The sequence below is a fragment of the Mandrillus leucophaeus genome, unplaced genomic scaffold (genome assembly GCF_000951045.1).
Source record: "Mandrillus leucophaeus isolate KB7577 unplaced genomic scaffold, Mleu.le_1.0 Scaffold1133, whole genome shotgun sequence".
Taxonomy (NCBI): domain Eukaryota; kingdom Metazoa; phylum Chordata; class Mammalia; order Primates; family Cercopithecidae; genus Mandrillus; species Mandrillus leucophaeus.
Window position 1 is genome coordinate 578,266 of NW_012099577.1, and position 11,947 is coordinate 590,212.

The following is an 11,947-nucleotide window of genomic DNA, read 5'->3' on the forward strand; positions in this document are numbered from 1 at the left end:
ATATCCAATGACATATTCTCTTGTTAATTTAAATTCATGTTTTCCCATAGGGCACACTAATTACTATACAGTTTGGATTTAAAGTCCAGAGTATACCTGATGAAAAAAACAAGAAACTCTCTTATTTAGTAGTCTAACTTCCTGAACATAATCAATAGCTTCATTGAAAGGGAAGATCTAAAACTCTGTGGTTAGAACTTCTACTTTTAGCCAGGCAGAGTAACTTACCACAGAAAAATGCACCCTTTAAGAAAAAGTATAAAAATTGGATTTAAAAAAACCAAAAGCTCTTTATGGATGTTGGGAAGGTGCTAAGGAAATGTAGAACTTGAGAGGTCAAGATTCTGGAGAGATGAGAACCATGGAGAGCTGAAAGGACATTCTGCAGCAATGTTTTCCCATGGGGAGTTTCACAATTCTGGGCTGAAGGAATGTAGCTGAAAACCCAGTAAAGGGCCTGGGGAAAGGGCTTTTGCTGGAAGGCATAGTAGCCATCAGAGCATTTGTCAATCCCGTGGGTGTGAAGAAATGCATATTGTAGACTGGAGGGACAGAAAACTGGGCCCAGCAATTGACCTTTTTTTTTTTTTTTTTTTTTTTTCGAGACAGGGTTTCCCTGTTGCCCAGGTTGCAGTGCATTGACACAATCACAGCTCACTGCAGCCTCAATCTCTGGACTCAAGCGATCCTCCCAATTCAGCCTCCTGAGTAGCTGGTACTACAGGCACATGTCACCATGCCTGAATAATTGTTTTATTATCATTATTATTTTTTGTAGAGATGGGGTCTCCTTACGTTGCCCAGGCTGGTCTCAAACTCCTGAGTTCAAGAAATCTTCACACTTTGTGCTGGGATTACAGGATTGAGCCACCATGCCCAGCCAGGTGATTTTGTTTTGTTTGTTTGTTTTTTTCCATTTTGCTGAATTCTGAAGCTATAAAATTCAGGAACCTAAGAAGCCAGGCAAAGCAGAGTGGAGTTTCTGGCTGTTCCACACTGCTGAGGGTCAAGGATTAGAATTCAGAACATGACATGGAGGCTGGAACCTGGAGAAGTCCCAGGCTTTTAGTTGGAACTTAAGCAGCTGTACTCTAGAGTGGTAGTAATACAAAGGTAGAAAGAGGCTGTGTGCAGTGGCTTACACCTGTAATTCCAGCAATTTGGAAGGCTGAAGTGCTTGAGGCCAGGAGTTTGAGACGAGTCTGGGCAATGAAGTGAGTCCCTGTCTCTACAAAATATGTATAAAAAAAAATTAGCTGGACATGGTGGCATGCACCTGTAGTCCTAGCCACTTGGGAACCTGAGATGGGAGAATTGCTTGAGCTCAGGAGTCTGAGCCTTCAGTGAGCTAGGATTGTGCCACTGCACTCCAGCTTGGGCAACAGAGTGTCTCTAAAATAAATAAATAAATGAAAAATAAAAATAAAAAAAGAGGTGGAAAAAGCCTTAGTAAAACTGCAGCCTAACTTTGAGTTAGCTCAGTCCCTGATTGAATTGAAGTGGCCGGTTCTAACTCTACCTACTAGCAGAGGAAAGGGTGAGCCCTCTCTGGAGAGTCCTTCATTGTCCAGAACTTCTGTAATTTTTCAAGAGAGTATCTGACTGTCAATCAAAAAGTATCAGGCATACCAAGAAATAGGACAAAATGACAGAGAAAGAGAGAGAGACAGAGAGAGAGCAAGAAAGAGGGGAAGAGAAATAAGACAGGTGATCCAGAATTATAGCTGTCAACAAATATTTTAATATAACTATAATAAATGTATTCAAGAAAATAGAGAAAAATATGGAGAAAATAGATTAAGAAAAAAAAAAAAAGAATTTCACCAGAGACAAATGGGACATAATGAACAGGTCTGACATACATGTAACCGGAGTCCCAGCAGACTAGGAGAAACTGGGAAAGCAAATGTTCTAAGATGGAAAAAGAAAGTGCAAAAAAAAAAAAAAAAAAAAAAGAAGAGTAATGAAAGAGCTTAATATATGGGTATATATGAATGGATTTTGACTGTATAAAGCAACAACAGTAATGCTGTTTAAAATTTAAAACATACAGAATTTCGCCAGGTCTGGTGGCTTATGCTTGTAATCCCAGCACGTTGGGAGGCTGAGGTGAGATGATCTCTCTAGGCCAGTTCAAAACCAGCCCGGGCAACATAGTGAGACCCATCTCTACAAAAATTAATTGGGCATGGTAGTGTATGCCTGTAGTTCTAGCTACTCAGGAGGCTGAGATGGAAGGATCACTTGAGCCCAGGAGTTTGAGACTGCAGTGATTCATGATCATGCCACTGCATTCCAGCAGCCTGGGCAACAGAGCAAGACACTGTTTCAAAAAAACAAAAACAAAAGGAAAAATTTAAAAAAATGTAAAATATATAAAATTGAATATACAATAACAGCAAAACAAAAGATAAGAAATGGTTAATGGAGTTAAAGTGTTCTAAAGTACTAGTATTGTCAGGGAAGTGGTAAAAAAAAAAACAAAACAAAAAACATTTTAGGCTGTGTTATGGTTACATTGTATCCTCCCCAAAAGGTATGTTGAAGTCCTAACCCCAGTACTTCAGAATGTGACCTTATTTGGAAACAGGGTCATTTCCAATGTAATTAAAGTAGAGATGAGGGTATACTGGAGTAGAATGACACCATAGAGTAGAAAATAGCCATGTGAGGACAAGAGACACAGAGAGAATACCATGGGAAGATGGAGGCAGGGATTAGATTGGAGTGATACACCTACAAGTCAAGTATATTAGTCAGGATTCTCTAGTGGGACAAAACTAATAGGATAGATGTGTATATAAAAAAGGAGTATATTAAGGAGTATCAACTCACATGATCGCAAGGTCTCACAATAGGCCATCTGCAAGCTGGGGAGAAAGGAAGCCAGTCTGAGTTCCAAAGCTCAAGAACCTGGAACTTGATGTTCAAGGGCAGGAAGCATCCAGCACAGGAGAAAGATGTAGGCTGGGAGGCTAAGCCAGTCTAATCTCTCCACATTCTTCTGCCTGCTTTTTATTCTGGCCACAGTGGCAGCTGATTAGATTGTGCCTGCCCAGATTAAGGGTGGGTCTGCCTTTCCCAGTCCATGGACTCAAATGTTAATCTCCTTTGGCAACACCCTCACAGACACACCAGGAGCAGTATTTTGCATCCTTTAATCCAATCAAGTTGACTCATTATTAACTATCACACCAAGGAATGCCAAAGATTGCTGGCTGTCATCAGAAGCTAGGAGAGAAGCATGGAACAGGCTGTTTGTCAGAGCCCTCAGAAGGAACTAAACCTGCTCACATCTTGAATTTGGATTTCTAGTCTCCAGAACTATAACATTTTTGTTGTTATAAGCCACTTAGTTTGAGGTAATTTGTTATGACAGCCCTAGGAAACTAATATAGACCGTAATAAATTGCAATCTTTAGGCTAATCACCAAAAGAACAACTAAAAAAGTATAAGTAATTAATAGATGGAAAAATATAATAATATTGCATTATTTAATTAAATCCAAAATAAAGTAAGAAATGAGAGAAAAAAACTCAGTTGGGTGAGAGATATAGCAAGTAATAAAATGTAAACATATTAGTAGTGATATGTATTTCTTATTATATTGTATTAAATGTAAATGTACTGAACATTCCAATTAAAAGTGTCAGAAATTGGATAGAAAACAAAACTCTGCTATAGCTGCTTGTAAGAAACATAGCTTGATATAAGAACATAGACAGTTTAAAGTAAATGGATTAAAAAGTATATCATGCAAATTCTAGTCGAAAGAAAATGAATGTAGCTATATCAATATAAACAAAAACATTATAAGGCAGGAAATATTACCAGAAATAGAGAAACATTTAATGATTTTGAACAGATGTGCTATAGAGTGGGTGTTTCCATTACCCCCTCAAATTCCTCTATCAAAGCCCTAATCCCCATTGTGATGGCATATGGAAGTGGGGCCTTTGGGAGGTAGTTCATGAGGTTGGAGAGTGGAGTCTCATGATGGGATTAGTGCACTTATAATAAGAGACATGACAGAGATGATCTCTGTCTCTGCCATGTGAGGATTAAGAAAAAAAAAGTAGCCATATGCAAACAAGAAAGAAGGCCTTCACAGACAATGAATGTGCTGGTACCTTGATCTTGGATCTCCTAGCATCCAAAGCTGTGAGAAATAAATGTTGAATGTTTAAGTCATTCAGTCTATGGTATTTTGTTATAGCTGCCCAAACTGAGTAAGACAGGGTGAATCCTTTAGAAAGATATAACAATTTTATACCTATATACATCCCATAAATGGTTTCAAAGTATATGAAGCAAAAATCTTACAGAACCAGGAGAAATAGGAAAATCCACAGTCACAGTGGGATGCTTTCACATAGCTTTCTCAAAAGCTGGTAGAACAAGGGACAAAATATTAGCAAGTATATAGAATATCTGAACAATATGATTAACAAAATTTAACTTAACACACATATAGAACATTACAGCCATCAACAACAGAATAGTCATTCAATTCAAGCGTACATGGCACATTTATTAAAATTGACCACATGCTGAGCCATAAAGTATACATAAGGTTTTCAAAGATTTAAAACCATACAGATTGTGTTCTCTGAAACAGTGAAAACCAGCTAGATATCAATGACAGTTAACTGGAAAACCCTCAACTGTTATCAAATTAGGCAATGTAATTCTAAATACATTAGAGCTCAAATAAGAACTTGCAATGGAAACTAGATAGTATTTTGAATTGAATAATAGTGAAAATATAACATTAAAACCCATAGCTTCTACTAAAGCTGTGCTTATAGATGATTCTACAGCTTTAAAATGCATACTATTAGAAAATAAGGAAGGTTGGCCGGACGTGGTGGCTCACGCCTGTAATCCCAGCTCTTTGGGAGGCCAAAGCGGGCAGATCACGAGGTCAGGAGATTGAGACCATCCTAGCCAATACGGTGAAACGCCGTCTCCACTAAAAAATACAAAAAAATTAGCCGGGCGTGGTGGCGGGCACCTGTAGTCCCAGCTACTAAGGAGGCTGAGGCAGAAGAATGGCGTGAACCTGGGAAGCAGAGCTTGCAGTGAGCCGAGATCGCACCACTGCCCTCCAGCCTGGGCGACAGAGGGAGACTCCATCTCAAATAAAAAAAAAAAAGAAAAAAAAGAAAAGAAAAGAAAAGAAAAGAAAAAGAAAATAAGTAAGGTTGAAATGAAGACTCTAAATATTTATCTTAAAAAACTAGAAAAAATCCAGCAAAATAAACCTACAAAAGTAGAAGGAAGTAAATAATAAATGTAAGAAAAGAAATTAATTAAGTAGAAAACAAGTGCACAATGGAGAGAACCAACACAACCAAAAGTGGGATCTTGGAAAATAATAATAAATTTGACAGGCCTCTAGCAAATAAATCAAAGGAAAAGAGAGAAAGAGGGAGATAGCATGAGCAAATGAGAGCAAGCAAGCACATAATTCCAACATCAGAAATGAAAAAGGGACATTTCTACAGATTTTGTGGGCATGAAAAATATAAAAAGATGTATTAAACACAACCTGCCAATATTGTATAGACTCAAAGCTACTAAATAAGTTGCTTCTGTAATTTAAAACCTTCCCATAAAGAAGTATTCAGGCCCAGATAACCTTATGGGTGAATTCTTTCAAATATTTAAGGAAGAGGTAACACTAATCTTACACAACTTCCTCAGAGAGTATAAAATGGTAAAATACTTCTAACTAATTTTAAGAGGCCAGCATTACCTTAGGACCAAAGTTTGAAAATGACACTTAAGAAATGAAAATTATAGGCCAATCTCTTTCAAAACCAGAAACGGAAGAATTCTAAACAAAATGTTAGCAAATTGAATTTATCAATATATAAAAAGACAATAATCATGACCAAATTGGCTTTTGTTGAAGTTGGTTTGACATTTGAAAATTAATCAGTGTAACTCATCACATTAACAGAAAAAATGGAAAAATCATATGACTTACTTATTGGATACAGAAAAAGCATTTGATAATGCAAAGAACAGTTGTGATAAAAACTCTTTGCAAACTAAGAATGGAAATAATTTCTTTTATCTGATAAGCAGTATTTACAGAAAAACCTAAAGAAAATATAATATTGAAGAGTAAACTATTTAAAGACATCCCTTTGAGATGGGCAATGAGACAAGTTTCTCTTCTATCACCATTTCTACTCAACATTTTATTGGAGGCCATATCCAGTCCAAAAAGGCAAGAAAAGGAAGAAGGAAGCTCACATCAGCTCAGATGACATGAATGTGTATGTAGAAAATCAAAAGAGTTAATGAGCTATTAAAATTAATAACTGACTTTAAGCAAGGCTGCAAGATACATGATCAAAATAAAAAAAGTAATTTGTATTTTATATACCAGCAACGAACATTTGCAAGGGAAATTAAAAAGATAAAATGTACAATTGCATCAAAACCATCAAATAACTAGGAATAAATATAATAAAACTTGGGCAAGATCACACCAAAAAATTACAAATTATTATTGAGAGAAATTAAAGATGACCAGATTAGTAGAGGGATATACCATATTCATGAATTGGAAGACCCAATATTGTAAAGATGTTTGTATCAGTCAGGTTTCAATCAGAGAGGCAGAACTACTAAGATAAGATAAATAAATACACTTATGCATCTCATAACAAAGTTTTGGTTAATGACAGACTGCATATACAATGGTGGTCCCATAATGTTATAATGGAGCTGAAAACTTTATGTTGCCTAGTGATGCTGTAGCAGCGGTAATAGCATAGAACAAGCATATGCTCTTTAAATATGTTTAGATACACAAATACCATTGTGTTACCAATTGCCTGCAGTGTTCAGTACAGTAACATATTATACAACTTTGTAGCCTGGGAGCAATAGGCCATACCATATAACCTAGCTGTGGAGTAGAATGTACCATCTAGGTTTGTGTAAGTACACTCTATGATATTTTTACAATGATGAAATTGCTTAACGACACATTTCTTAGAATGTATCGTCATCATTAAGCAAGTCATGACTGTACACACGTACATGCACATGTGCACACACACTATATGTATATACATAAATATAAACACATGCATATGTATCTATGATTTGTTATAGGAATTTAACCTTGCATAATATAGGAGCTGATAAAACAGCCTCTATAAGGCTGTCTGTGTGTCCAATGCTGGACCTTGAAATCTGTATGACAGACAGTTGAGAAGGAAAGAAGGATATCAGGGGGTAGAACAGAGGCAGAACCTGGATCAGCTTAAGTCTCATTGCCTCCAGCCTTGGTGATGTGGGTGTCCAGCAGGAGAAACTGGTGCCACTTGCCAAGGAGTTGGAGGCGTTGAAAGAGGATTCAGAGTAATTTGGAGCAATTACAACCTGTTTTTTCCACATCAACAAAGGTGAGCCAAGAGATTAGCTACAATGTGTATGAGCTATAACAATGCATGCTCTGACATATGAACATAAAAATTATAGCTGCTGCTTTACTTCTACTCTCCAAATCTCTTGCAAGGAAGGCCTTCGATGGTCTACCCTAACCAAAAACCATCAGGGAAAAGAATTCTGGGAGATATAGTATTGCCTAGCTAAATCAATCCATCACAAAACCACCCAGACATCAATTTTTTCCAAATGAATTTATTGGTTAATTCAATTTTAGTAACAGTCCCAGAAGTTGTTTTTGTTCCTCCCGTGGAAATTTACAAATTTACCCTAAAATTCATCTAGAAATGCAAAGAACTGAGAACAGTCAAGACGATTCTGAAGAAGGCTGGGGACTTAGACTACCAGATATCATGACTTGTTATATTGCTAAAATAACAAAGCTCATGGGCCTGAGGATAGACAAATAGACCAATGTAACAGAATAGAAAATCCAAAAACAAACCCACAATATATGTTATCTGATTAATGACAAAGATTAAACTGTAGTATAGAAATGAAATGAAAGTCTTCAATAAGTGGTGCTGGGACAATTTGATATCCATATGAAAATGAATTTTTACTGTGCTCTCACTGTACATCAAAAGCAATTGTAGATATATTAGATATAGATATAAAAGGTTAAATAATAAAACTCCACAGGAGCATAGAGGCGATGTCTGAGGAGCAGGATCTAACACAGGAGCAGACAGAGAAGCTGCTGCAGTTTCAGGATGTAACTGGTATAGAAACTATGGATCAGTGTTGCCATACCTTGGAGCAGCATAACTGGAACATAGAGGTTGCTGAACAGGATAGCTTGGATGAACAAAAGAGTGTATGGAGCGTTTTCAACCCGCCTCCATCCCTACCCCTGCAAGTTAATACAGCTGACCACAGGATCTACAGCTATGTTGTCTCAAGACCACAACCAAGGGGTCTGCTTGGATGGGGTTATTACTTGATAATGCTTCCATTCCAGTCTACCTATTACACAATACTTGATATATTTAGGCTTGCCCTTTGTTTTATATGGCTTCACCTTCGCAGCCGGATCACTGACACTGTTGGGGACATTGTTTCATTTATGCTAGCGTTTGAACAGAAATATGGGAGGGCACACCCTGTCTTCTAGCCCAGAACACATAGCCAGGCACCTAACGATGCCAAGCTGGAGCTTCAGTCTTTGATTTATCTTCTTGGAGATGATCAACAGGTCTCTGATAAGTTTTGTTGCAACACACTCTGTGAACCCAAAGTTATTTCACTAAAGTTCTTTCTCTAGGATGCTCTTCTGGGCATGCTCTACAAACAAACCTGACGGATATAGGGTCTCCCGGGGTTTATGAGAGAACACCTATTCATTCCTGGCCATGGTGATGCTGAAGGATCAGCGGATGACTGTGGTGGGATGGCTAGAAGGCCTCCTTCAAGCGGATGACCTCATTAACCAACTGATATCTATCATGGGTACAAACCAGACTTACCTGGTGTCAGAATGCCTGGAAAGGGAAGAAAGAAACCAGACCCAGGTATGGAGACAAAAGCAGGATGAGGCCTACCTGGCTTCTCCCAGAGCTGACCAGGAGAAAGAAAGGAAGAAATGGGAGAAATGCGAGCTTTAAGCAGACGAAGGAGGAGGAGGTGCAAGAGCAAAAGCTGGCAGAGACGAGATGGTAGCAGAATTTACAAGAGGAAAAGGAAAGGAAGTTGGAATGCCTGCCCCTGAAACTTCCCCAACGACCGTGAAAATGTCAAGATTATCTTCAAATTACACAGTGATTCTCAAGTAGAGAGATGATTCCACTTTTCACAGTCTCTAACAGTAATCCACAACTTCTTATTCTCCTTGAAGAAAGCCCTGAAAAGCTTCTGATTGAAGCCAGTTTTTCCAGGCAAGTGCTGCCCAGTTCCCCTATGCTGCAGGAAGTTGGATTCAGCCATACAGGAGTTCTGTATGTTTAGGATCTAATAGACAAATGACATTTTTTCTTCCTCTCCCCTCCTACTCCCATCCCTAAATGAAACAGAAAAACACACAAACAAACAAAACAGAAAAAAAAAAAAACCAAGAGAGAAATTCATATTATTATTATACAATATATTTTTAAAAAGACTGCTGCATGCAAAGGAAGGATCAGAAGCCATGTTGTTTGCAAGAATCACAACCTGTGTGTGCGTACGCGAGGTTAGCAATGAACATACCCACTCAGTGAGCTCACCTTTTTCTCAGTGGCCTCTGCATGTGCAGCGTCCAGTAAACAGAGACTCTTCCCCTTCAACTCATCCATTGTCCTAACTGGGGAAGGGGACATTCCCACTAGTTCTCATTGACTCTTAGTTTTATGGAAAATAAAGTGAAAAACTTCCATCAACCAGCTACTTGCAGCATCTTCTGACTTCTCCCACCTCTGGAGAGGAGAGGGAAGAGAAAGTACACAGCGGAGATGTTCCTTGAACTGCCCACAATTTATGAATAATTTTGTTTCTGTTTTGCAATGACCAAGGGGGCTGAAAAAAAAGTTCCAAGAAGAAGGCGTAGATGAATATATTCATGAAATTGGAATAGGCAATGATTTTCTAAAATTATTTCCATAGATTTGGGGGGTATAAGTGCAGTTTTGTAACATGGGTATATTGTATAGTGGTGAACTTTAGGTTTTTAGTGTACCCATGACCCGAATAGTGAACATTGTACCCAATAGGTAATTTTTCAGCCTTTACTCCCTTTGCCACTCTCTCATCTTTAAAAAAATTAGTTAAATAATTAATTTATTTATTTTGAGACAGAGTCTTACACTGTCGCCCAGGCTGGAGTGCAGTGGTGTGGTCTTGACTCACTACAACCTCTGCCTCCTGGGCTCAAGTGATTCTCTGCCTCAGCCTCCCAAGGAGCTGGGATTACAGGCACCTGCCACCACGCCCAGCTAATTTTTGTATTTGTAGTAGAGGTGGGGTTTCACCATGTTGGCCAGGCTGGTCTCAAACTCCTGGCCTCAAGCAATCTGACCCCCTTGGCCTCCCAAAGTGCTGGGATCATAGGCGTGAGCTACTGCACCTGGCCCCTCTCACCCTTTGGAGTCTCCACTATCTATTATTGCCCTCTGTGATGTCCATGTATACCTACTGTTTAACTCCCACTTAGACATGAGAACATGCTATGTTTGACTTTTTGTTTCTGAGTTATTTTATTTAGAATAATGGCCTCCAGCTCCATCCATGTTGATGCAAAATATATGATTTTATTATTTTTTATGGTTGCATAGTATTCCATGGTATATATATGTCACATTTTCTTTATCCAATCATCTATTGATGAACACTTATACTTATTTCATGACTTTGTTATTGCGAATGGTGCTGCAGTAAACATATGAGTGCAGGTACCTTTTTGATATAATGATTTCTTTTCATTTGGGTAGACATCTAGTAGTGGTATTGCTGGTTTGCATGGTAGTTCTATTTTCAGTTATTTGAGAAATCTCCATACTGTTTTCCATAGAGATTGTACCAATTTACATTCCCACCAACAATGTATATGCATTCCATTTTTGCCACATCCTCACTGATACCTGCTTTTTGACTTTTTAATAACTATTCTGACTGATATAAGATGGTATCTCATTGTAGTTTTAATTTGCCTTTCAATGATGACTAGTGATATTGAGCCTTTTTACCTGTTTGTTGGCTGCTTGTATGTCTTCTTTTGAAAAATATCTGTTCATGTCTTTTGTCCATTTTTAATGGGGTTATCTATTTTTTTCTTGTTGAGTTTGAAATCCTTGTAGATTCTAGATATTAGCCCTTTGTCAGATGCACAGTTTGCAAACACTTTTTTGCCATTCTGTAGGTTACCTGTTTACTCTGTTAATTATTTCTTTTACTATATGGAAGCTTTTAGTTCAATTAAGTCCCATTTGTCTATATCTGTTTTTGTTGCATTTGCTTTAGAAGACAGTCAGAAATTCTTTGCCTAGGCCAACATTTAGAAGAGTTTTTCTGAGGTGTTCTTCTAGGATTTTTATAGTTTCAGGTCTTATATTTAAGTCTTTAATCTATCTTGAGTTAATTTTTACATATGGTGAGACACATGAGTCCAGTTTCATTCTTCTGCATATGGTTATTCAGTGTTCCCAGAATCATTTATTGAAAAGTGTATCTTTTTCCCAGTGTATGTTTTTGTTGACTTTGTCTGTTGTAGGTGTAGTTGACTCCTGATCTCTGTTCTGTTCCATTGATCTATGTGTCTATTTTATACCAGTATCATGGTGTTTTGGTTACTATAGCTTCGTAGTATAATTTCAAGTCAGGTAAGGTCATGCCTCTAGCTTTGTTCTCTTTGCTTAGGGTTGCTTTGGTTATTCAGGCTCTTTTTGCATTCCACAGGAATTTTAGGATTTTTTCCCTAATTCCAGGACAAATGACATTGATAATTTGATAGAAATTGCATTTAATATGGAGATTGTTTTGGGCAGTATGATCATTTTAACAATATTG

At 37.8% G+C, this 11,947-nt stretch overlaps 1 pseudogene; it reads left to right on the forward strand.

Annotated features, from left to right (window-relative positions):
* The first annotated feature begins 8,126 nt into the window (after positions 1-8,126).
* LOC105550862 lies at positions 8,127-9,433 on the forward strand (annotated as a pseudogene).
* Positions 9,434-11,947: the final 2,514 nt, after the last annotated feature.